This window comes from Oryctolagus cuniculus, chromosome 2, assembly GCF_964237555.1.
Source record: "Oryctolagus cuniculus chromosome 2, mOryCun1.1, whole genome shotgun sequence".
Classification (NCBI taxonomy): domain Eukaryota; kingdom Metazoa; phylum Chordata; class Mammalia; order Lagomorpha; family Leporidae; genus Oryctolagus; species Oryctolagus cuniculus.
This window is the reverse complement of record NC_091433.1, coordinates 137,961,877-137,986,555: the sequence shown is the minus strand read 5'-3', so window position 1 is coordinate 137,986,555 and position 24,679 is coordinate 137,961,877. Positions and strand designations below refer to the sequence as shown.

At 50.0% G+C, this 24,679-nt stretch overlaps 1 long non-coding RNA gene across 2 annotated transcripts in view; it reads right to left on the bottom strand.

Annotated features, from left to right (window-relative positions):
• Positions 1-22,734, bottom strand: part of LOC103347664 (uncharacterized) — a 29,854-nt gene extending 7,120 nt beyond the window's left edge. Inside the window, exons 1-4 of one of the 2 annotated variants that reach the window (XR_007916206.2) lie at positions 22,552-22,734; positions 21,064-21,345; positions 19,278-19,400; positions 3,383-3,449 (exon numbers count right to left, since the gene is read on the bottom strand). This is a non-coding gene — a long non-coding RNA (uncharacterized lncRNA). The remainder of the gene's footprint in view (positions 1-3,382; positions 3,450-19,277; positions 19,401-21,063; positions 21,346-22,551) is intronic. The other variant, XR_007916205.2, reaches the window with a different exon arrangement.
• Between the last annotated feature and the right edge of the window lie 1,945 nt (positions 22,735-24,679).

Here is a 24,679-nt window from a genome sequence, read left to right as displayed (position 1 = left end):
AGCTGCGGCCGCGAGTGTCTATGAATAGAAGGAGAAGTGTGCCAAAGCCGACAGGGTGCGTCATGGCGTCCCTGCCCCGAGTCCCGAGCTCCGAGCCCCAGGCCGAGGCTGCCCGCAGGACCCCAGCCCCGCGTGGCCCTGGGCCGGCTCGGGGGCTCTGGATCCGGGGCGGAGGGGCGGGGCTCGGGCGGGGGCGCCCCCGCCCAGCTCCCGCCCGCGCGGGGAGAACAATGCGGAGACCCGGCGAGAGGACAAAGCCAGGGAGTCGCGGGCGGGCGGGCGGGGCGGAGCTCTGCGCCTTCCGGAGGGGGCCGCCGGGCGGAGCCACGTGCGAGATAATTCAGGACCGCCGAGATCTGAGATCGCGAAGCTTCTGTTCAAGGCCAGGGAGAATTTCCTGCGGTCCAGATAGAACATCGGCGGCACTCGGTCGAAACGCACCCGCAGCCTGTTGGCGTGGGGACCTTTCCCGAGTCCGGATCTGAATCTCTGAAGTCACTTTTGGAATTTCCAGGGCCTTTTTGTAAACAGGGTGTTCTGGGATTCCCCCGCCCGCCTGCTGGCTTACTCCGCCTGTTCTTCCAGCCTGCCCGTGTCTGGGGCCCTCTCTCCCCACACACCGACCGTGTTGTCCCCTCCCCCCTACCTTGCCTCTTCTTTATTTTGGGGGGCCGAAGGGGCTGGGGGTGTCCTGCAATCCTCCCTCCCTCCCTCCTGACGGGCACTTTCGGATTCCCCTGCCCTTTTCTTTCCATCATTTCTTCCCTGTCATTCCTTCTTTGTTTTTCTGTCTCAAGAACCGCATCTGTGTAATTTTTTTTTCTAGATACTACCCCAAGTTCTGTCCCCTTAAGGACTTTAGGGTTCCTGGAAAGAAACAGGGAAGTGCGCTCCAAGTCCACTCTCAGGGTGGGAGTGGGGGTGGGGGGCAGGGCTCAGCGGATCCTATACTCACCTAGGGGTCCAGCTATCTTGGAGGGAGGGGAATCACAGACCGCCCTGTAACGGCTGGTGTGCTTCCTGACCATAAAACGGCAAGGGGGGCGTAGTTTCAAATTAGGTCTCTAGGGATTTTGCAGCCGCCACTTATTTTAAAGCAGAGTTTTGATCATGCAGTAAAGTCAGGACACTGACGTCTTTTGTGCACCCTTGAAGTGCCAGCTCATGGGTGTCTCCACATTTGTCTCCACCTGTGGAGGGGCTGACCACTTGGCTCTTTCCTCTGAGTGTGGCCCAGAGTACAAAATACAGCCCTTTATCAATCACAGGAATCAGAAACAGCTCCTAGACTTGGGGCCTGAAGCAAGATGGGGAGGGGGGGTTAAAATGTTAACAAAAGGCAGAGGTTAAGTGTCTGGTGCAGCACCATGTGGGACTGCATCCCATGTTCACTGTCTGGATTCAAGTCCTAGCTTTGCTCCTGATTCCAGCTTCCTGCTAATGCACACCCTGGGAGCCAGCAGGAGATGGCTTAAGTTGGTTCCCTGCCAAACATGCCCAGCCTGGGATCAAATTCTAGGCTCCTGGCTTCAGTCTGGCCTGTGAGGAGTGAACCAGCAGATGGAAGCTCTATGCTTCTCTTTCTCTGCCTTTCAAATAAAGTGGCAATAAATAAAAATTCAAATAAATAAATATACATTGTTTTAAAATTTAACAAATAGTTAAATAGCTAAAATAGCTGGAGGTGGAATGAATGGGAGTGGCTGGGGGGGACATGGGAGCGGGGATGTGAGAACATTGCACATTTCCAGGGCACACTTTGCTTTGCTGTGGCTGATCCTCAGCAGAGGGGAACTTGGACAGAGGGCAAGTGATACCAGATGGAAATGAACATGGTGCAGTCCTGACAGGGAGGCAGACAGCAGTGGCAGCAAGGTGTGCAGGGGAGGGAGATTGCACGATGGAAGAGAGGGGCATGGAGGGTCACAGACAGCCTTGTCTGTGTTAGTGCCAGCTGTGGACGTGGGGTCCCTTCTCCTTCCTGCCACACTTCCCCAGACTCTGAGATACCAAACCTGCTTTCTGCCTTGACTGAAGGGGGATCAAAGCAAGTTCTAGGTCATGAGCAATCCTATTCCTGTAAGCCACCCTGACACCCTGCACCAAACTGTAGACATTTCAGGGCCCAAATGTCAGATTCCCAGGGTTAAGACTCTAAAATTGTTGTCATCATCATCATCATCACTTGTTGACATTTATTTTATGCTAGGCACTCTGCTATGATCTTTAACACAGTATCTCATTTAATCTTTTCAGCAAGCTTTTGAGGCAATATTAATACCCTTATTTTATACATGAGAAAAACCAAGGCAGAGAGCAGTGACTAAGAACTTACTTGTCAAAGATCATGAGGCTAGTGAGACCAGGACTCTTCATTCATCTAAGCTAGGAAGAATATACCTGATCCCCCATGGATGGGAGAAAAAGGCTGTGGGCAACTCTGAAGGTCTGAGACTTCAGCTGAGACAGGGAGGGTTGAAGTGCCCCTCCCTCGCATATCGGTCAGTGGCCCAGGTCTGTGTCTATGGCAGGGAAAGAGGGGTCTACGTGAGTCTGTTCGGGGGCTGTGACCTTTGTCCCTTTGCTTAGGTTCTTTGAAGGAGAACCTGTCACCTGAATCAGCGAGCAAGGCTTCCTTCATGTTTAGGGAACAAAGCCTTCATCCAGGCAGAGCAGCAGGAGGGTAGACACAGCCCCAGGAGCAGCAGCAGCAGCAGCAGCAGCAGCAGCAGCGCCTGTCAAAAACAGCCTGAGGCAGAAACTGCAGATCAGGAAGGAGTAGCCAGACAGGAGGGTGGAGAGCATCCTGGCCACAGCTGGGGAGCAGAGGTGGAGGTGGCTTGGTCTGACACAGGCTGCCAGTGGCTCCAGAGAAGAGCTGCCACTGAGGTCCACAGGCATCCAAAGAGACCCAGAGCAGACCAGGGCTCAGTGCAGGCAGCCACAGGCTGGAAGTGTTTATCTGGGAAGTGTTTAAGGGCAAGGTCTCCAGGTGGCTGTTTGGCATGGCTGCTGCATCCTACACCCTCTGTCACAGTGCCTGGGTTCAAGTTCCGGGTTCACTCCTGCTTCCTGCTTCCTGCTATTGCACACCGTGGGAGGCATTAGACAATGGCTCAAAAATTTCAGCCCTGCCACCCACATGGGAGACCTGGGCTGAGTTTCAGTTTCCTGGCTTCAGTCTTGCCCAGCCCTAGCAGTTGCTGGCATCTGGGGAATAAACCAGCATTTCTCTCTCTCTCTCTCTCTCTCTCTCTCTCTCTCTCTCTCTCTCTCTCTCCCTGTTTCTCTCTGTGTGTCTGCCTCTCAAATAAACAAATTAAATTAATTTTTTTTCAAGAAGAAAGGATTCCAGCCAGGCTACCCTGGGTTCGTGTCCTACCTCCATCTCTTTCCAACTCCATGACTTCAGACAAGTTAATTAGCTTCTTGGAGTCTCAGTTTCTCATCTGCAAAATGGAAATGCTAACGTTATGAATCCCTCCATAGGGCTGCTGGGAGGTTGGATGAGTGGGTGCACACAGAACAGCCTTGGTCCTCTCTCTCAGTCAGCTGTTACTGTGATAATCATCCAACTTGATTCAGGGAGGGCCCCCGGAAGTGACCATCGAGGAGAGCAACAGGGGGATTTCCATCTCAGCTGGACATCCCCCAAAAGAAAACGAGGCAAACTTAGACAGCAGGAAGACTGGTGGAGTGAGAACTCCAGCAAGACACTGGGTAGCTGTGTAAGTGCCTCGACTCCTCCCAGCACGCAGCTCCCCCCTGCCCTCCTCCCCTTCCTGCGGCTGCACAGCCAGCCATGAGGATTCCTCAGAAGGAGCGGCAGTGAGTGAGGCAGCCGTGAGCCCGCGGCTCCTTCCTATCACCTTCCCCTTTCTTCTGGGAATGGTTTCTCTCCAACCCCTCTACTATTGGGACTACCATTTTTTTTAAGATTTATTTATTTGAAAGTCAGAGTTAGAGAGAAAGGGAAACAGAAAGAAAAAGCTCTTCCATCCACTGGTTCACTCCCCAGATAGTCACAATGGCCAGGGCTGGGCCAGGCTGAAGCCAGGAGCCAGAAGCTTCTTCCGGGTCTCCCACGTGGGTTTCAGGGAGCCAAGCACTTGGGGCCATCTCCTACTGTTTTCCCAGGCCACTAGCAGGCAGTTGGATTGGAAGTGGAGCAGCCGGGACACAAACTGGTACCCATACAGGATGTTAGCAGAGTAAGTGGTGCTTTACCTGCTAAACCATGACACCAGTCCTGGTGTGTGAGTGTGTGTGTGTGTGTGTGTGTGTGTTTTAATATAACTCCACCTCTCTGACCCCAGTTGATTGGTGCAGGAATGGCACCCAAATCAACTTGGGCCAATCAGAGTCCTTTCTTGGTGGTTTGGTTTGGATGTGATTTGGCACACAAACTAATGCAGAAATTTAGTCCCCAAAGTCTTACAATAATGGTACTAAGAAGGTAAACACTTAAGTCAGTTATGGTGTTTGAGGTGGGCCTTTGAGAAGGCATTAGATTGGATTAGGTGGCTGGGATACAGCCCCAGTGGCAGAATCCTGCTGGCTCTATAATGAAAGTTAGAGACATATAAATGTTTAGGCACACTCCCTGTCTCTTGTCATGTGAGGCCCTGTGCCACTTCAAAACTCTACCAACAAGAACACCATGACCATGGGGCAGGCATCTGACCTACTTGTCAATTAGGACAAGTACATCCTGCATCCAAGTGCTTGGGTCTGTCACTCAGGGCCACTCCAGCTCCAGGTTCCTACTATGCACACCCTGGGAGGCAGCAGTGATAGCTCAAGTAATTGGGTCCCTGCCATGTGAGAGATTTGGACTGAGCTCCTGACTCCTGGCCATTGCAGACATTTGGGGGAGTGAACCAGAGAATGTGAGCTTGCTTGCTCTATCTATCTATCTATCTATCTATCTATCTATCTATCTATCTCCGTCTCTCTGCCCCTCAGATAACATTTTTTAAAAAGATTTATTTATTTATTTGAAAGAGTTCCACAGAGAGAGAAGGAGAGGCAGAGAGAGAGAGAGGTCTTCCATCTACTGGTTCACTCCCCAGATGGCCACAATGGCCAGAGCTGCACTGATCTAAAGCCAGGAGCCAGGAGCTTCTTCTGGGTCTCCCACACGGGTGCAGGGGCCCAAGGACTTGGGCCATCTTCTACTGCTTTCTCAGGCCACAGCAGAGAGCTGGATCAGAAGTGGAGCGGCTGGGACTTAAACTGGTGCCCAGAAGGGATGCTGGCACTGCAGGTGGCAGCTTTACCTGCTGCGCCACAGCACCGGCCCCGGGATAACATTTTAAAACAAAACATCATCACCAGAGGCTGAACCAGTGAGGTCCATGTAGTCTTGGTCTGTGAGCCTCCAGATCCATGAACGAAAATAAACCTTTTTTCTTTACAAAATCAGCCTGCCTTAGTGTTTTATTATAGTGATGACACACTGACTAACGCACTTGGGGCTTGGGGGAGGGGTTGCATGGTAGAAGGGTCCGCATGTCTGTCATGGTGAGCCCGTTGAGTGGGGCTCGGGATTGTCTGGCAGCCTTCCTCCGCTGGAGTCTAAGAAGCTGCAATGCTGTGGGAAGCAGAGTCAAGGGACAGATCACTCTGGTGGCATTTGCAGCAGGTGTTCCTGAAACCCACAGGGACCAGGCCTCGCCTGTGGTTCAGCAAGACAATCAGATATTCTTCCAATTGAACTTCCCTTTAGCAGAACCTGAATCACATTTATCTTCTGTCACTTACAACCTCCAAAGCCCTGAGTGAAACAGACCAGTTCATTTCTAAGATTCCTTTAAATGCCTATGCTTTTATAAACAAAACAAAAACAAAACCTCACAAATGAATGGTATTCAAATAGGGCTATGTCTCTGGACTGTGGATAGCCACGTACTCCTGGCTGAAGCCAGGATTCGGGAACTCCATCCTGGTCTCCCACCTGGGTGGCAAAGACCTAAGTACTCGCGCTAACTTCTGTTGCCTTCACAGGCATTTTAGTAGGAAGCTGGATTGGAAGGGAAGCAGCTGGGGTACCAACATAGGATGCTGGCATTTTAAGAGGCTACTTAGCCTGCTGTGCCCTAACACTGGCCCCTTGTTTTTTTTTGATTTAAATATGCAATGCAAATAGGTATCTAAGCCTCCTACTTCTATTTTCTATTCTATCCATCCATGCACTACTTAAAATTATTTACATTTTAGCTTTCGATCAATAAAATAACTTTTTATTTAGGCTTTTTGAGCATTTACGTATTTCAATATATACAATTTCACATTTTTCCCTTGGTAAAATAACTCAGGAATATCTGGTAGCAATAAATTTTTGCATTTGTAATGATTTCAATACTAAACTTGAAATTTATGTACATGTGTATATATTAATACCTGTAATTGTGTTTCAGTCTTCTTATTCTGCTATAGTTAATTCTTGACAATGACAGGAGAGGTTGGTGCTCTCATAGCATTAATTGAAACCCACAGAAAATTATGAGATCTCATCTTTTGCTATTATTCTCATTTTAATTTCCTCCTCAGGGAAAAAACGCTTTAAATCAGAGCTTACATATGCATAGCAAAATTAGCCATTTTGAGTTTCACAGATTCTTAGCCTGTTTTTCTTTGAGGACAACTGCCAAAGTGTAAAACTGTAGGTACTGGGAAGAGGTAGGGAGAGGAAGAAGAAGTGGCGAGCTCCTGTGAACCGCTGTCACCCCGGCGCATCTGAAGGGCCAGCACATGGCGAGGCAGGAAGGGCATCGGTGCTCCTGCTGACTGGCACTGCAGGAGCCCGGCTGTCAGCATCACCCCTGTATGATCCTTGCTCTCAGGGAACTTCTAACCAGTGCTCACTGGACTCAGTGGTGTGGTGTGTGGTCCAGGCTGCCTCCGAGGCAACCCTGTCCCCCTCTAGTCTGTCCCTCACCCTTCTCCATTCTGAACTCCTTCTCGGGGGCCTCTTGGCTCTGCCCTCACATCCATTATGTTTTGGCTGCAGGATGGCTTGCCTTAGTTAACTTTCTTTCTTTATGTCTTTTTAAAAAAGATTTATTTATTTGAAAGGCAGAGTTACAGAGAGGCAGAGGCAGAGAGAGAAAGAGAAAGAGAGAGAGAATATTCCATCTGCTGGTTCACTCCCCAGATGGCTGCAACAGCTGGAGCTGCGCAGATTCAAAGCCAAGAGACAGGAACTTCTTCCAGGTCTCCCACACGGGTGCAGGGGCCCAAACACTTGGGCCATCCTCCACTGCTTTCCTAGGCCATAGCAGAGAGCTGGATCGGAAGTGGAGCAGCCGGGACTAGAACCGGCGCCAATATGGGATGTCAGCATTGCAGGTGGTGGCTTTACCTGCTACGCCACAGCTCTGGTCCTTCTTTATGTGTTGATATTATCTCAGGATGTTTCCTAGAAGTCAGCTGTGGGGTGGGGTCTGTGTAGGGGTCTCCTCTGGACTCTGCCTGAACTTGGCTTTTAGTCTTTTTTGCTCTCATTGTTATGTGTGGCTACCTGTGCCACAGTCATGGCTATTGGTACAATCCCTGCTGTGGCCTGGAACAGTTTGGTTCACTCTCAGTTCCATTTTTTTCCATTCTTTCCTACTCATGGCTAGAAAAGACCAACTCTACTTTACAGCTAGAAGCATCCTCAACAGAATAAGCCAGCACTCTACCCATCTTCAGAAGATCACATGCTTAGCGGAGGAAATGGAACACCCGTGGATGTCAACAATGGCTTTCTTGTTTGGTTCAAGTTGAACATGAGAAGACTAACAGTCAGTAAACTAGTAAAGTGATTTGCAAGTGGTGGGTTGCAAACCCAAACCAAGTGGGCAAGCAAGTTTAGAATAATGTGTACAATGTGGGGTGGGGTTTTGCGCAGTGTCTAAGACTCCGTTAGGAAGCCCACATCCCACACTGAAGTGTGGTTCATGTGCCAGGTCTGCTTCTGATTCCAGCTTCCTGCTAACATGCACCCTGGAAAGCAGCAGGTGATGATCCAAGTAATTGGGTCCCTCCCACCCAGATGGGAGACATAACTTGAGTTCTCAGCTCCTGACTTTGGTCTGGCCCAGCCCTAGCTATTGCAGGCTTATGGGGACTGAACCAATGGATAGGAGACATTTCTCTCTCCCTTCCTCTCTCTCTGCTTTTCAAGCAAATAAATAATTAACTTAGCAAAATAAAATAAAAAAGAATACATAAAATATATTTTTACTACAAGGTAAAACACAATCATCACAATGCAGGGGCTACTGCAGCTTGGTTTAGAGCTGTGTGCAACTTGCTGCCAGTACATTAAATATTAACACAGAAGTGACAACTAATACTAGAATCTGATGATGGACGGTCGGGGTGGTAAGCTGATGATGCCACCTTGGGAAGTCACTGGGAGACATCGTTTTGTAGTCACTGCTCATTTATTTAGTCTTGCTTTGAGTCTTTCACTTTCAGTACACAACCATATTTTCACGAATTTGAAAATGTGTCATGAGCACGACAAATGCACTGAACTCTTAATCACATGGTGTGGACTAAAGCCACGCAAAACCAAGGGAGATAGTGTTCAGATCGGTGAAGGCAGGGGAGGAGGAGAAGCCGTGCCGGGGTCAGGTGGCCGTGGCCGCAGACTTTGTTCTGCACTGAGACTGGGCATGGGGACCAAGTTCCAGACCCAGTGTGATGCAAGTGAGGACCATGTCTGAGGATCGCTCACGTATTCAGTTTTAATTCAACCAGTGTTCCTGGGCACCTATGATATGCTGCATGCTGTGGCCTTGGAAGTACAATAAAAGACAGCGTACTGGCCCTCTCTGAGCTGTTATCCTGGCTAGGGAGACAGACCCATACCACGTTTAAAGAGATAAAAGATGACAAGTAGTTATGTGTTGTAAAGACGACCAACAGGGGACTGAAATAGAGAGTGGTGTATTTGGGAGGTGAACTGAATGTCTGTGTCCTCCTAAAGTTCACAGCTCGAAGTCCTAACCCCGACAGCACAGCAGGTGCAGCAGGGGCTTTGAGGAAGTGACTGGGTGCTGAAGCTGCAGCCCTGAGGAGGAGATTGGTGTCCTTATGAGAAGAGGCCAGAGCGCCAAGTGCTCTCTCTCTAAGCAAGCACAGAGAGGTGATGGCAGCATGCAGGCATGCCAGCCTGCAGGAAAGGCCTGACCTGAATTTGACCCTGCTGGCTCCCCAGCGCAGACTTGCCAGCTTCGGAACTTGGAGAGAACACGTGATTAGTTTGAAGGCAGGGATTTCGAAGACTGGTACCAAGCGGAAGATGTTGCAGGGAATACAAAGGGGAGCACTTTAGCCGGAGGCCCCCAAGCCTCTGCTGGGGAGCAGATCCCCAGGAGGGAGGCTGAGCTCCCCTGCTGATGGGGCCGACCTGGGCAGCGGGCAGCTGGACCCACGATCCCGGGGGCACCCCAGCCCACCCAGCTCGGCCCCAGGATAGACCCAGCACTCATCCTCTGGCTAACATGGGCCAGAGACCAGGCGTGGGGGTTTGCCTTCTGAAGACTTAACCTTGCTTTTCCTCCCGGAACTTTATCCCCCATGGCCCAGATCCTGTCCCAGATCAGGCTCTGTTGGCAGGGCAAACATTTCCACTGCACGGACAATCCCTGGGCCTGCTGTTTTTACGGTTCCTTTAACACCCACAAGTTTTGTGCACCCGGTGGGCTTACATCCAGCAGGGGAGACCAGCAGGGATCAGCACACAATGCCGGGGGACAGCTGGCTTTTTCTGACCCATGGTGAACTGTGGCTATCTCAGGTGCTGGCGATTTTTTGGTTCCCTTGCACTAGTATGTTACATTCAACATTGTTGCAATGCACATGCATTATTTATATAATCAGGAAAAGTAAGCTTAGTATTTTTAAATAGGAAAATTCATACAAGTGCTATGTTGTAACTATGCAGTGAGTTATGAAAAAGAGCCTCATGGTACTTGGGGTAGGAACTACAAGCAGGAGACCCATTCAGGGAAATCTGAGAGGCTTCCCCAAACAAGATGTGCAGCGAGGAAGAGGTTAAAGGATAAAACGACATATCATAGAAACAAGCAAAAGGGTCACAGCCACCAACTCAAAACAGAAGTTCTGAATCTGGGTAAAATTTTGGGGCTCCATAAACATGCCTGGGAAAAATTTACACAGCAAGGACCTTAAAAAAGCTTGTGAAAAAATGCGCATTTTCTTTCAATTCTATTTTTTCACCAACTTTATGAAGTACACTTACGTACTTTTTTCTTTAACTCATGATTGGAATTTTATTCCATTTTGAATACTGTGACTTTGTTACCAATAGAAACTCCAAATGTTTTCAAATCATACGATAGTGGTTTGCATGTATTTTTTAAAAAGTTATGTCTAAATTTATTCATATTCGTTTGAAAATCAAAGAGAGAGAGAGGGAGAGAGAGAGATCTTTTATCTGCTGGTTCAGTCCCCCGATGGCTATAACAGTTGGGGCTGGGCCAAGCTGACGCCAGGAGGCAGGAACTCCACACAGGCCAACATCTACCACTTCCCAGGATGCACATCAACAGGAAGCTAGAAACAGAGATGGGACTCAATCCCAGGCACTTGAATATGGGACGTGGGTGTCCCTAGTTGTGGATTAACCCACTGTAGCACAAGGCCTGCCCCCACTGTTGCATATACCTTGAAATACCATTAACACTCATTGCCTTTTCAAAATTACAGAAGTATTAGTCCCTCATTTAGGTTACACTTACTATGTCTTAGTAAATAGGCAAATATGTTACTGTACCACAATTTATATGTTGATATCTATATTTTGTTTCCTTTGTAATCTCATAGATTCATATACAAAGTTCTTTGTAACTCTCATAAAAGTTCCAAGAAAAAAGGGTCTATAGGTATCACCAAGTTGCTGAAGAGGTCCGTGGCACAAAAATGGTAGCGCATTCTTGCTTCAAAGAGCAGGAATGGACCTGGGTCTGACTGTACATTTTGTTGAAAGATGATCAATGGGAGAATTGGAGCGAGGGAGGTCTGGCCAGCAGCAAAGCCACAGATCCGAGTTGAGGATGCAGCCCAGCAAGACTGACAGAAGCCATTCGAGGTACCTAGATGACTGCCCTGTTGGCCACGCATCCTGCTGGCTGTCACACGCTTCCCATGTGGGTTTGCGTGAGTGAGAGAAATCCAACGGCCAGCAAACGGGAGATGGAGGTCAGCTCACGAGGGATAGATATTTATTATTTTAGCCATTTCTTGGACAATTTGTAATTGTATGTATTTGTGGGATAAAGTGATATTATGGTTTTCAAATGTAATGTGAAATGACTGAAACAAGCTAACTAACATAGCTATCTCCTCAAATATTTGCCTTTTTTGGGGGGATGAGGACAATTAAAATGTACTCTCAGCAAATTTGAAATATACAGCACTCAATTATTAGCTATGTTAGATTCCATGCTGTACAATTGATCTCAAGGCAAAAGATGCTTCAAATTTAAAATTCAAGTTGAAATATACCAAGTGCTGGCAAGGATCTGGAGCAACAGAAACACTCATTTACTGGTGGCGTGAATGCAAAATGATACGGCCACTTCAGAGGATAGTTTGGTGATTTCTTACGAAACTAAACATACTCTTAGCACACAGTCCAGCTGCCGTGGCACTTGGTACTACCCAGAGAAGCTGAAAACTTATATGAACGCAGTAACCTGCACATGAATGCTCATATCAGCTTCATTCATTATTGCCAAAACTTGAAAACAACCAAGATACCAGGTACACAGATCAACTGTGGTATACCCAGATATACCTGATCAACTGTGGTATACCCAGACAATGAGACAGAATTCAACAGTGAAAAGAAATGAGCTCTCAACGCCATGTAAAGACACGGAGGAACACTGCATGCGTATTACCAAGTGAAAGAAGCCAATCTGAAAAGGCTACGTACTGCACGACTCCACTAGACGACATTCTGGAAAGGCAACATTCTGGAGACCAGGAGTTAGGGAGAAGGGAGAGACGGGCAGGCAGAGCACAGAGGAGTTGTGGGTGGGGAAACTGCTCAGTCTGATGCCACCACGTTACACACACGTTGTTATATATTTCCCCAAATATATATCACCAAGAGTGAACACTCATGTGAACTGTGGACTTTGGCTGGCAGTGGTGTGTTTAATTATAACCACTGTACTACTATGGTGCTAGATATCAACAGTGAGAGAGGTTTGTGTGTGTGTTGGGCCAGGCATGGGTGGGAAGACTCTGTACCTTCCACTCATTTTTTTTTAAAAGATTTATTTATTTATTTGAAAGTCAGAGTTACACACAGAGAAGGAGAGGCAGAGAGAGAGAGGTCTTCCATCCTCTGGTTCACTCCCCAGCTAGCTGCAATGGCCGGAGCTGGGCTGATCTGAGCCCAGGAGCCAGGAGCTTCTTCCAGATCTCCCAAGAACTTGGGCCATCTTCTACTACTTTCCCAGGCCATCACAGAGAGCTGAATTGGAAGTGGAGCAGCCGAGACTCGAACCAGCACCCATATGGGAAGCTGGCACTACAGGGAGCTGCTTTACCAGCTATGCCACAGCACCGGCCCCCCTTCCACTCAATTTTACCATGAAACTAAAACTGCTCTAAAAAATAAAGTTGATTTTTTAAAAATTCAAGTTGAAAAGTTTGCACCTGCCACTGTGAGTTGAATCATGTGAGTCCAGGGCTGAGCCATCAAGCCTCCTCTATTCTCCCAGAGGAGGGTCAGCTCTCTTCTTAGACCCAGATTCTTTTTCCTACTTCATGTGCTTTTTCCCCCTTCCCACCAGGAAGTGCTTCGCATCCATTAAGGCCCAGGCATAACGTAACCCCCATCTCTGTCCTTGCTCAAGGGCTTGCCGTGTGTGCCCAGCACTTATTAGAGGTCGGTGCCCAGCCCTGGGGTGGCACACACCACCTGGTGCTGCTGGCCGATGCTGCTGTGTGTCTCCCCCCCGATCTGTGATTTCTTGGTGGGGGGGGCAGGCAGCCTCTGGCACAGAACAGCAGTCTAGAAAAGTGATGAAATCCATCCTGTGTTTAAAGGCACTGAGACTAGCAGGCTGAGGGGTGAAGAGACAAGGGATGAGGAGATCCTTCCCAGGGGCTCTGCAGTGTTCCCACGGACACATGGTGAGGTTCTGCTGCCAGTCTGCAGCAGAAAGAACGGCCAGGAGGGGATGGGCAAAACAGCTAGACTTTTAATGGTGGATTATCGGGGGGGGGGGGTGCTGTCTCAAATTCATGGGGATTGGGACTACAAAAAAACTATGCACGGATGTTAAAGTTGCCTTGAACCACAATAAATTTATCTTTTAATTTCATTTTTCCATGAACTTTCGGAAGCACACCTCTAGATGGTGGGGGAGGAGGGAAGACTGGAAATCTGGATTTCTTACCTGTAATGGTTAATTCTGTTTCTACTTGATTGAGCTAAGGGATGCCCAGTTTGTTATCTGATACAGCATTTTGTCTTGGTGTGTCTGGGAGGATGCTTCCGGGAGAGATCACCATCTGAATGAGTAAAGATCGCTCTACTGATGTGACCAGGCCCCACCCAATCCATGGAGGGCCCAAATAGAACAAAAGGGCTGAGGAAGGGACATCCATCTCTCCCATCTCTGAACTTGGACTCAGACTGGCTCTCCCGGGCTTCCAGCCTGCAGGTGCTAAGTCATGGGACTGCTCTGCCTCCGTCAGCATGTGAGCCGATCCCTCATAACAAACCTCTTCCTGTGTGTCTACAGCACTCTCTCGCTAGCCCACTGGTTCAGTTTCTCTGCAGAACCCTAATTCCCTCCCAACTGGCCTCTCCATGCCAGCCCTCACTCTCCTATAGAACTATATATGGTCTGTTCTCAACACAGGAGGTGGAGTCAGCTGATTAAAAATTTAGAACCATCTTCCTTCTATGCTCAAAACCTTTCAGTATTTCAGAAAATAGCATGGAGGCTCCTCCAAAAAACTAAAAATAGATCTGTCCTACGGCCCAGCTATCCCACTACCAGTACATAACTGAAAGAAATGAATTATGAAAGTTACCTAAACTCCCATGTTCACTGCAGCACTATTCACAATAGCCAAGATATGGAATCAAATTAGGTGTCCATCAATCAATGATTGGATAAAGGAAATGCAGTATGCAGCCGGCGCTGTGGCATAGTGGGTTAAGCTGCATACCATATGGGCACCAGTTCAGTGCCTGGCTACTCTACTTTTGATCCAACTCCCTGCTAATGTGCCTGGGAAAACAGCAAAAGATGGCCCACATCCTTAGACCCCTGCACTCATGTGGGAGACCCAGAAGAAGCTCTTGGCTCCTGGAATCGGTTTGGCCCTGCTCCGGCCTTTGCATCCATTTAGGGATTGAATCAGCATATGGAAGACTTCTCTCTCTGACTCTGCCTTTCAAATAAGATAAATAAATCTTTAAAACAATGTAGTATATATACACAATGGAATATTATTCAGCCATTAGAAAAGAATGAAATCCTGATATTTGCAGCAAAAGTGGATGGAACTGGAGGCATTATGTTAAGTGCAATGAGCTACATACAGAAAGACAGATACCACATGTCCTCTTTTATATGTCCAAGTTTTTAAGAAGTTGATCTGAACTCAGAATAGAGATTACTAGAATTTGGAAAGGACTGGGGAAAGGGGACAGAGGGAGGTTGGATAACGGGTACTGAAACAGAGATAAAAGCAATAAGTTCTATTGTTCCCCAGTACAGTGGTGACTGTCATTCACAAAAATGTTCTCCCTCTCCACACACACGCACACACACACACACATACACACATTGTAAAAATAAGAAAGAACCAGGGGCCAGCGCTGTGGCACAGTAGGTTAAGCCTCTGCCTGTGGTGCTAGCATCTCATTTGAGTGTCGGTTCGCATCCTGGCTGCTCTTCTTCTGATCCAGCTCTCTGCTATGACCTGGGAAAGCAGTGGAAGATAGTCCAAGTCCATGGGCCCCTACACCCATGTGGGAGACCTGGAAGAAACTCCTGGCTCCTAGCTTTGGATGGGTCCAGCTCCAGCCGTTGCGGCCATCTGGGAAGTGAACCAGCGATGGAAGACCTCTCTCTCTGTCTCTGCCTCTGTCTTTCACTCTGCCTCTAAAATAAATAAATAAATATTAAAGAAAAAAAGAAAGAACTAGGCGAGAGGAACTTGAGGGCTCTGAACATAAAGATAAGGAACTAGAAATGTGAATTGCCTGATTTGATCACTTCACGTTGTATATACATGTTGAAACACTGCACTCTACTCCACACAAATGTGCAAGTATCACATGTTAATCAAAAATTTTAAAAAACTTTTAATTAAATAAAACTTAAAACCCCTCCAGTGATTTCTCATCTCTCTCCTGGTAAAGCAGTTTTGCAGTAGTCCTGAAGGCCCTCCTTGTTCTGACACTTCTCACCCCTCCCCTCCCTAGCTCAGTCCCCACTGTCCTCTCCACAGCTTCTACTCCAGCTGCACCCAGTGCCTGGGCAACTCCCCTATCCCAGGACCTTTGACCCTGCCATTCCCTCGGCCTGGGATCTCTTCCCAAGATTGTGTCCTCACCTCCTTCAGGTCTTTACTCAACTGTTGCTCCTCCTGAATGCACCTTGGGGATGGGCATTTGGGACATAGGCTAAGTTGCAGTCTGGGACATCTGCGTTTCCTATCAGAGTGCCTGGTACAAGTCTTGGCTCCTCTACTTTTCATCTAGCTTCCTGCTGATGTGCACCCCGGAAGGCAACAGATAATGGCTCAAGGACTTTGGTCCCTGCTGCCTATGTGGGAGATCTAAATGGAGTTCTGGGCTCCTGGCTTTGTCCTGGTCCAGCCCAGCCCCTGCTCGGTGCCTTTCAAATAAAATGAAAATAAATCAAACATTTGAAAAGGTGCAAAAACCTCCGTCAGTTCCCGTCTTCCTTCCCATCTTTACATCTCTTTGCCCTGTCACTGTCTGAGGTGCCGTCTACTTTGGTGATTTTCTTCCTGCACTGTTAGATTACAAGCTCTCGATGGGGCAGGGATTTTGTGTGTTCGGGCCCCTGTTCTCTCCAGAGCTGAGAACAGGCCTTACCCAGTACGTAGTTGGACAAACACCCAACAGTTCTTAACCAATGGAGTGATTTTTTTCTGTGACTGTTTCCTGCGTAAGAGCCCAATCTCTTGTGCTCCTTAATGCACCTAGCAGGTGTCAGATGAGGGACAGATGACCTAGTAGTGGACTTGGGGAGTCGACTGTCTTTCTCAGGTCCCAGACATCACTGCCCAGGGCTCCTTTTCTCTATTTTTCCACCTTTTGCTGTCTGGCTGGCACGCTGAGGGGGACACACCCTGGATGGAGGACAGGGTGGGTCCTGTAAATGTGGGCACACAGAACTGCTGGGCGAGGAGACCACCATGGCAGATGGCTCCAGCCCCTCCCCCTCCACCACCTGTTTTGTGGAAGGAAGCAGATGCAGGCTGTGCACAGTATCCATGGGTGCACAGTATCCATGGCAACACTTGTTCATAGTATGTGCTCATGAAATGATGACTAGGAGATGCTGCAGTGGGGTCAGCCTGTGGCCCGCTGTCCAGGACAGCCACAATGCTGCAGGTGATGAAGATGAGACCTGTGATAAAGCCCAAAGCCACTTGGCAGCCTCACCTGGGGCAGGCTCTGAGGTCACAGCTGTTTTTTTCAGCCTGCAAGGCCGTGCCAAGGTTCACTCAGGCATTTCACCAGCTCCTTTCCTGCCTTGTCCTGCAGCGCCGATGACTTTAGACATGAAACGTGGGAAGAATGCGTGTGTGTCATACTTTAACCCCTAGGTTAACACTGATTAGGACTCGGTCCAAAAACAAAGCCAAAACCATCCTCCAGTTACAATACCGCAACCAAAATGAGAGAGGCGCACCACCTTTTCTGGTAGAGTGACTTTTCCTCTGTACGTATGGAGATAATACGGTCTGGAGTGCGCCAATCATTGATGAGTGCCCAGGGAAGCCCATGCCGAGCTGCCTAGCTCCCTCTCCGCACTCTCCTTTTCCTTTCTCCCTTTTTCAAAAATTCCCCTCCAATGACGCCTGCTCCTCAGCTGCTCCCGATGACTCACCTTCCTGTTTGCCTGCGTTTCTGTTGCCCCGCTCTCTTTTCCCGGTGTGCTCAGTCTTTGGTGAATCGCTGGATTTCTTTGTGTACCCACCAGCCTTCCAAGAGGATCTTAAGTTCCTAAGCTCCTTTCCGCCCCCCCTGTGTAGCTCTTCTGGCCTTTAAGATCCAGCTGGGGGGCCAGCACTGTGGTACATCAGGTTAAAGCTCCAGCCTGCAGAGCCGACATCCCATATGGGTGCCAGTTCAAGTCCTGGCTGCTCCACTTCCAATCCAGCTCACAGCTGTGGCCTGGGAAAGTAGTAGAGGATGGCCCAAGTCCTTGAGCCCCTGCGCCCATGTGGGAGACCCAGAAGAAGCTCCTGGCTTCAGATCAGCTCAGCTCTGGTCGTTGCGGTCATTTTGGGAGCGATGGAAGACCTCTTTCTCTCTTTCTCTCTCGCTCGTGCTCTAGCTCTACCTCTTTCTGTAACTCTTTCAAATAAATAAAATAAATTTAAAAAATATGCAGTTGGGGTGGGGTGGGGGGGTGGCATAGCAGATTGGGCCACTGCCTGCTATGCCAACATGTTTTTGGATGCCAGTTCAAGACCCAGCTGTTCCACCTCTGATGAGGTTTCCTGCTAATATTCCTGGCAAAGCAGTGGAGGCTGGCCCAAGCTCTTGGGTTCCTGCATCCACGTGGAAGTCTCAGAAGAATCTCTTGGCTCCTGGGTTTGGCCTGGCATAGTCTCAGCTGTTGTGGCCATTTGGGGAGTGAAGCTGCAGATGGAAAATCCTCTCTCTCTGTTTTTCCCTCTCTGTAATTCTGCATTTCAAAGAAATAAACAATAAATCTTAAAAAAAAAAAAGAAGATGCAGTTGGGGTGGGAGTTTGGCCTAGGGGTTAAGTTGCCTGCATCCCACATTGCAGCACCTGGGTTCAATACCTGCCTCTGGCTCCTGACTCCGGCTTGCTGCTAATGCAGGCCCTGGGAGGCAGCAGGTGGTAGCTCCTGTGGAACACCTGGACTGAATTCCCGGCTCTCAGCTTCAGCCTCAGCTCAGCCCTCACCCAGTTCCAGCCATCACAGGCATCTGGAGAGTGAACCAGTGGATGGCATCTCTTTCTGTCTTTTAAATAATAAAAAGCTGTGTTTTTTTTTTTTAATAATAAAAGATAGGTTTTCTTAAAAAAAAAAAAAGACAAGTATGCCGCCATGGCTCAGATAGTTCCTAATCTCCCTTTTCCACCCAGTGCGTTCAGTTTAGACGCTTTAATTCTTTGTCTTTGCTGGCCAGGTGCGTAGAGTCTCTGAGACTAGGAAAACGACACGCTTAATGAACGCTTGCTTCCTTCCGGTTAACATGCACACAGCACTTGATGAACACTAAGGGGGGCTGGAATACAAGGGAAAACGTGACGCACTGTTGGCTGGCTGCCTCCCTGAGAACAGCAACAAGGCGAGAGAGTGCAGGGACCCAGGCAGGCGTTGATGGCCCCCCAGCCAGAGGGCCCTCCTGGCCACAGGGCCATGGCTCCACATTCTCTCGGAGGTGTGTTAGCAGGCTCCTGCCACTCCTTCTTCTGTGATATCCACCTCAAGTGTGGCCAACTCCCGTTGCCTCTGCCCTAACCCCTTGGCCACCATGCGTACTGGTGAGAGCTGGGCCTCGGTGGGCCCCTGCTCCATCACCACCCGGCCTCACGTCCCTGCTTTCCGCTCTCTGCTGGCCACTGTGAGTCTTCCCCTTGTGCCTGACAACGGCCCCTCCCCTCTCCCCTTCTAGCCTACTTCTAAAGCAGTGCCTGGGGGAGCCCCAAACTGTGCCCCTCAGTCCAGGCTCACCCCTGAGCTAGCCGCTCCTGGGCTAGGGAGGGCGCGTGGTTCTGTGTCCTTTTGTCACATTGGGTTGGCATCAACAGTTCTGAAAGATGGGCTGCAGAGGATGCCTTTTGGTTTCGTTCCCCTTAACGAGGGTTTATAAAACCACTCCTACTACACAGACCACATGTTCTGAGTATACAGTTGCTTGACGAATGGAAGCCGTGCTGAGAGAATGTAGACTGCATGTTTTAAAATATTCCTAAAATGCATGATCACCCTGTGGACCAAGTGGGCAAATAATATACATTTTCACATACCATTTAATTGCTGCTCACCTAGGAGACAGTCACCTCTCTGCTCTCTTGGGTCAGACGACAGATTTTCAGAAACTGTCTAAACACAGCTTTCCTTGATTCTCTCAGGTCTCTTGGGTGAAGAATCCCTTTCCAGAGAAGTGGCTTTACATGCAAAACAAGACAATCAAATTCACTCAGATGGTAGCCACTCAGGGAAACACAAAGCTTTTGCCTTTCATGATTCAAGGATAAAAACCCCAAAGCTACGCTAAACTCAAGAGCTCCCAAAACAACTCACACCGGTAATTCCCCAGCACTGAAGCTCACACTTTTTTTTTTTTTTTTTTTGGTCATAACCTTTTATGACAAAACAGTTTCAACTGTACCATACCAACTTCTTTAAGAGTGGGGGATTGGGAGGGGGTGGCGCTGTGGTGCAACAGGTCAAAGCCCTGGCCTGCAGCACTGGCATCCTGTATGGACGCCAGTTCAAGTCCTGGCTGTTCTACTTCAGATCCACCTCCATGCTTATGCGCCTGGGAAAGCAGCAGAGCATGGCCCAAGTACTTGGGCCCCTGCACACTGGGGCAGGCATTGTGGTGCAATGGGTCAAGCCACCACATGTGCCTGGGACTGGACTAGCGCCTCCACTTCTGATCTAGCTTCCTGCTAACACAACCGAGAGGCAGCAGATGATGGCCCATATACTTGGGTTCCTGCCACCTACATGGGAAACTGGATGGAATGCATGGCTCCTGGGTTTGTCCTGGCTCCGCCCCAGCTATTGTGGATGGAGGATCTCTCTCTCTCTCTCTCTCTCTCTCTCTCTCTCTCTCTCTGCCTTTCAGACAAAGGTAAAAGAGAGAGCATGAGCATGAGCAAACGAGCAGTGAGCAGATCTGGCTCTGGAGCCCAGCAAGGGAGAACTCATTTTTTCTTGCCCAGAAAAACCTGCTTCTGCTCCCAGCAAACAGCACTGATGGCCCCCAGCACTCAATCAGAAACTTGGGTGTCAGCCCCTCCCTCTCCCTCATTCCATCCCCCCTCAGGCACTACCCAGGCATGTTGTTTAGCCTCTCTGGAAAATGTATGGACCTCATCAAACGTCAGGGGCCCAGCACTGTGTCTAGCACACAGTAGGTGTTACACATGTGGATCCTTCTTTTTCCTTCTCCACTCTGTATTAAATATCTCTAGAAACCCACCCACTTCCCCCACTGCCACTGCCCATGTCCTAATTCCAGCTGCTGTTGACTCCCCTCCCTGGTCCCCCAGGACTTGCTCTCTGCCCCCTCCAAGCCCCTGCCCAGCCCCTCTCCAGTCCACTCTTTGCAGAGAAACCAGAGCTGTCTCCCCTCTTCAAATCTAAGCACGTCACCCTCAGGCCTTCCAGGGCTCCCTCATTGCTTCAGGGAAAAGTCCAACTGTTAGAAACGGCTCTCAAGGCCAGGCCCCATCTCTGTTCTGGAAGATTGTGCTCAAGAAAAGTCTGGCTGCAGCACAAGGGGTGTCAATGGTACTTGTGGCTGTCACAAGACAGCTGTCTCTGCTGCCTGGTAACAGGGCACCCTCTCAACACCATGGTCTCGAGACAGCCAGGAAAACCATGGTGCTCCCCTAAGTCTTGCCCTACCCAAAGCTTGAGACTTTAAGTATTCTTGACCTCTTCCACCAAAGCGCCCCTGGGAGGGGTAGGACCTGATGCATCTCTCTTGCTTACCCTTGGAGGACAGCTAGCTGCTCCTGATAGGTTACAGGAAAGTTTGGTTCCTGGTCAAAGACAGAGCTGGGTCCGGGCTAGCAAGTGCTGACTGCAGTGTCTTACCTGCAGGGAAATCACACCCATTCAGAAGCCACCTTGGCCTTGTGATGGGCCGGAAGAGGATGCATTTCTTCCCAGGAAAGAGAGACGGCCTGAGAGGGAGCTGTGGGGCCACGGTTCTGACTTGAGTGCATCAGGCACACCTGGAGGGTGGTCTTCCCCACCCCAGGGCTGCAGGTTCTGTGGGGCTGGTGTGGGGCTGAGAGTCCTCATTGTTCACCAGTCCCCAGATGATGCTGAAGCTGCTGGTCCAGGGCCCCACTCTGAGGACCACCGTACAGGGAACTGGATCAGGGAGCAGAGTTATGAGATCTCTCTTGAAGTCCAGGAGGGGGAAGTGTCATACAATGCTAAAATGTTTATCCCTGGCCCTCAGGGAGATTTTGGTGTGTGTTTGGGAGAAACACCTGGACCAACCTTTGGGTGGAGGGTGACCCCAAGAGCAAGTTTCTGCCACCCAAAGTGGACACTGCATGGCTTACCCACAAGGAGAGGGGTGCATTTGGTTTGAGAGGGTCGGGAGGGGAGAGGGAAGGTGGCTACTGGTCAGACCGCAAAAGCCCTGGACTTCCACCTGGGGCCTTGGCTGTGGCGCCTACACTTTCAGAAAAGCCGACCAAACACACAGAATGCTTGGGTGGGGCCTCTCTGTGGATACGGCCGAGACCTGAGCTTTGCATCTGGTCTGATCGAGAGTGGGCAGGAGCCGCGGAAAGCGGAGGTGGAGAGAAACTTCACATTATCAGTCCCAGGGACTCCTGGCAGTGCTGGCCCAGGCTTTGGGCTATCTGGGTTGGAAGTGGTTGAAGCCAAGTGCACAGGCCACTGAGGGGCAGCTGGAGGACAGCTGGGTTACCACTGGCCTGTGGAGGAGTGGGGCCCCAACAGCCCCTCCCCTCCCTGCAGTGCCTCTGAGGGAGAAGCAGGAAGGCCGGGAAAGAGGCGGCCCCTTTAACCGAGGCACTCACCCCGACCTTGCCACCAAGTCAGGGAGAGCAGCATGGGCAGGGCAGAAGGATACAGGGCACTGGGGAGGCCGGAGCAGGGGGCCCAGGTTCCTGGAGGGGACAGGTCAAGGGCCCGCAGGCTGTGAGGATCCAGCTGCCACCTCTGCCTGCGCCTCCTCCTGAGACCCTGGTGTCTCTGTGGCTGAGGCAGTGGTCACTGCTTTGCTTTCTTTGCGTTTCTCAGGCTGTAGGCCCGAGGAAACTCCTGCAGCAACCAGGTCAGGGAGCCAGGACTGCGACTGGCCAGGGCTGGGGGCCATTGTGGGCAAGGGCTATGGGCATGAACCAGTCTCCCCAGAAAGCGGCCCACCGGGGAGCCATGAGGTGGCTGAGCCTTGTATCCTAGCACCTGGGAGTCACTCATTTGTTCCCACCCAGACAGGGCTGTTAGCCCCCAGAGATCCAGGGTCAGGCTACCACCTTCAGATTCTCTAAGGAGAACTGTCCCCTGCCCCACCAGCAGCCACCAGCATCTGGGTCTGACCTTTGTGGGTGGGAGCCATTCACCTTCACACCATAGTCTCTGTTCTCTTAGGGGGCAACTGAAGACGGCAGGCACAGGGGCCCATGGGCAGGTGCACAAGAGAAGGATTCAATGATAGGAAGGGAGGAAATGGGAGAGTGGGAGCGACAGAGCCCTTCTGTAGGTGAGCACCTGAGATGGGAACAGACAGGAAGGGGGGGAATGTAGCCCCTCCATGGCAACTGTTTCCATGGTTACAGCCCAGAAGGGGAGCAGAAGGCCATTAGCACCAGGCCCTGGCTGCCTGCTCCAGGCCAGCAGGGAGATCAGGACCAGAGGCTGACACTGGCTGCTGACAATGACAAAGATTTTCTATTTGCTGTGGGAACAGAGGAAGCAGGGCCCACCCAGGACCCTAGGGAAGAGATGAAAACCATCATGTTGACAACAGATTTCCCTACAGAAGGTGCCAGGCAAGGCTCCGGTTTACCTGAGTAGGAGAGAGAGATGCTGAGCCAAACCAGAGCCCAAATCTGGAGGCAGAGGAGAAATGAGGGGAGGCGTTGGGACAGAGCAGGTTCCTCTGCACAGCAAGCCTTGGGGGCAGCTGAGGCCAAGCGCTCTACACAACAGCAGCCGTGCAGCAGCAGAGGCATCGTGCTGGCTTCCAGGGAAATCGAAGAGATGGTGATGCAAAACTTGAACTTCTTTGGGGCAACTACTGCCATGGTCCCCAGCGGCAGAGCTGTGTGACAAGCACTTGCAAGGATGTCCATGGCAGAAGCATAATGACCAGAAAGGAAACTAGCAAAAAGTGAGCTTCCCATAGCAGGGAGCTGGGTTCAAATCCTAACTTGGCCACTCACCAAATGTGTGACCTTGGGCAAGTAAGTCACCTAAGCACACCATGAATGTTTTGTCATCTTTAAGGGAGGAAAGTAACAGGTGGCTGGGAGACTGACATGGAAGTGAAAGACTTAAAGTGCTCAGATCTCACCTGGCATGTGTGAGCATCAAATTTATTATTATAATCAACAAGGAGCAATATGTATGGTGTTTTAGCAAGTGAATAAATAAAACACATGTAGGACATAACATGATCGATACACAAAGGAACCCCTGTGTTTTCCTGCGTGTGCTTGTGAGCACACATAGAGAAGTCAGGGGGTGAGCATTCAGCCTTGCAGTTAAGAGTACATTTAATACGCCCATGTCTCCCTTGGGGGTAACTGCCTCTGATACCTAGCTCAAGCTCCCGACTCCAGCCTCCTGCTACTGCAGACCCTGGGAGGTGGTGGAGACAGCTCAAGTGATCGGGTTCCTGTACACACACGGGAGACCTGGACCGAGTTCCCTCCCAGCTCCCAGCTTCAGCCTGGGCCACCCCAGCCATTGCAGGCATTTAGGGAGTGAACCAGCAGATGAGAGCTCTGTCTCTGTCTCTCTCTTTCTCAAATAAACAAATAAAATTTTTAAAAAGAAGAAAAAAACAAGGAAACATCAGACTTAAGAGTGGCTAGTTCTCTGAAGTAAAACTGGGGTAGTGGGTGAAAGGGGATTTGTTTCACTAACAAGCATCTGGACTTTCGGGTCTTGGGGTGGAGAGACAATGAGGATGAGAAGGGTAAGGCCTGTGGAGGTAGAAGGCGATGCTTTCTGAGAAAGACAGGGCGTCTCAAGGCCTCGATATTTATTTATTTATGGCCCCAAGAACCTCATGCGAATCCTTGTGTCGCACTCACGGAGCTTGCTCGCTGGGGACCACACAGTTTGCAAGCACAGGCTCCCGGCTCCTGCTTCCTTGCTCCCTCATGGCAGGGCCACCTGCCCCACTGTGTCCCAGCTGGGCCAGATCCCACATCAATCTAGAACCCGACAGGGAAAGCTGGAAGAACTGGCGCCTGCGTGGTGTACAGCACCGGGGGGAGGCACTAGCACCGGGGGAGGCACGCTGCCCGGATCAGTTTCCCACTTGTGATTGTTGCGTGCTGCAGGGGCCATCCTCGCCTCCCTTCTTTTGGTTATTGAGTATCCCACGGAGGCTGAATCCCAACTCCCCAAAACATCTGTTCTTCCTCCCCAGAACCTATAAAAGTTACCTTATTTGGAAAAGAGAGTCTGGCAGATCTGATTACATTAAGGGCACTGA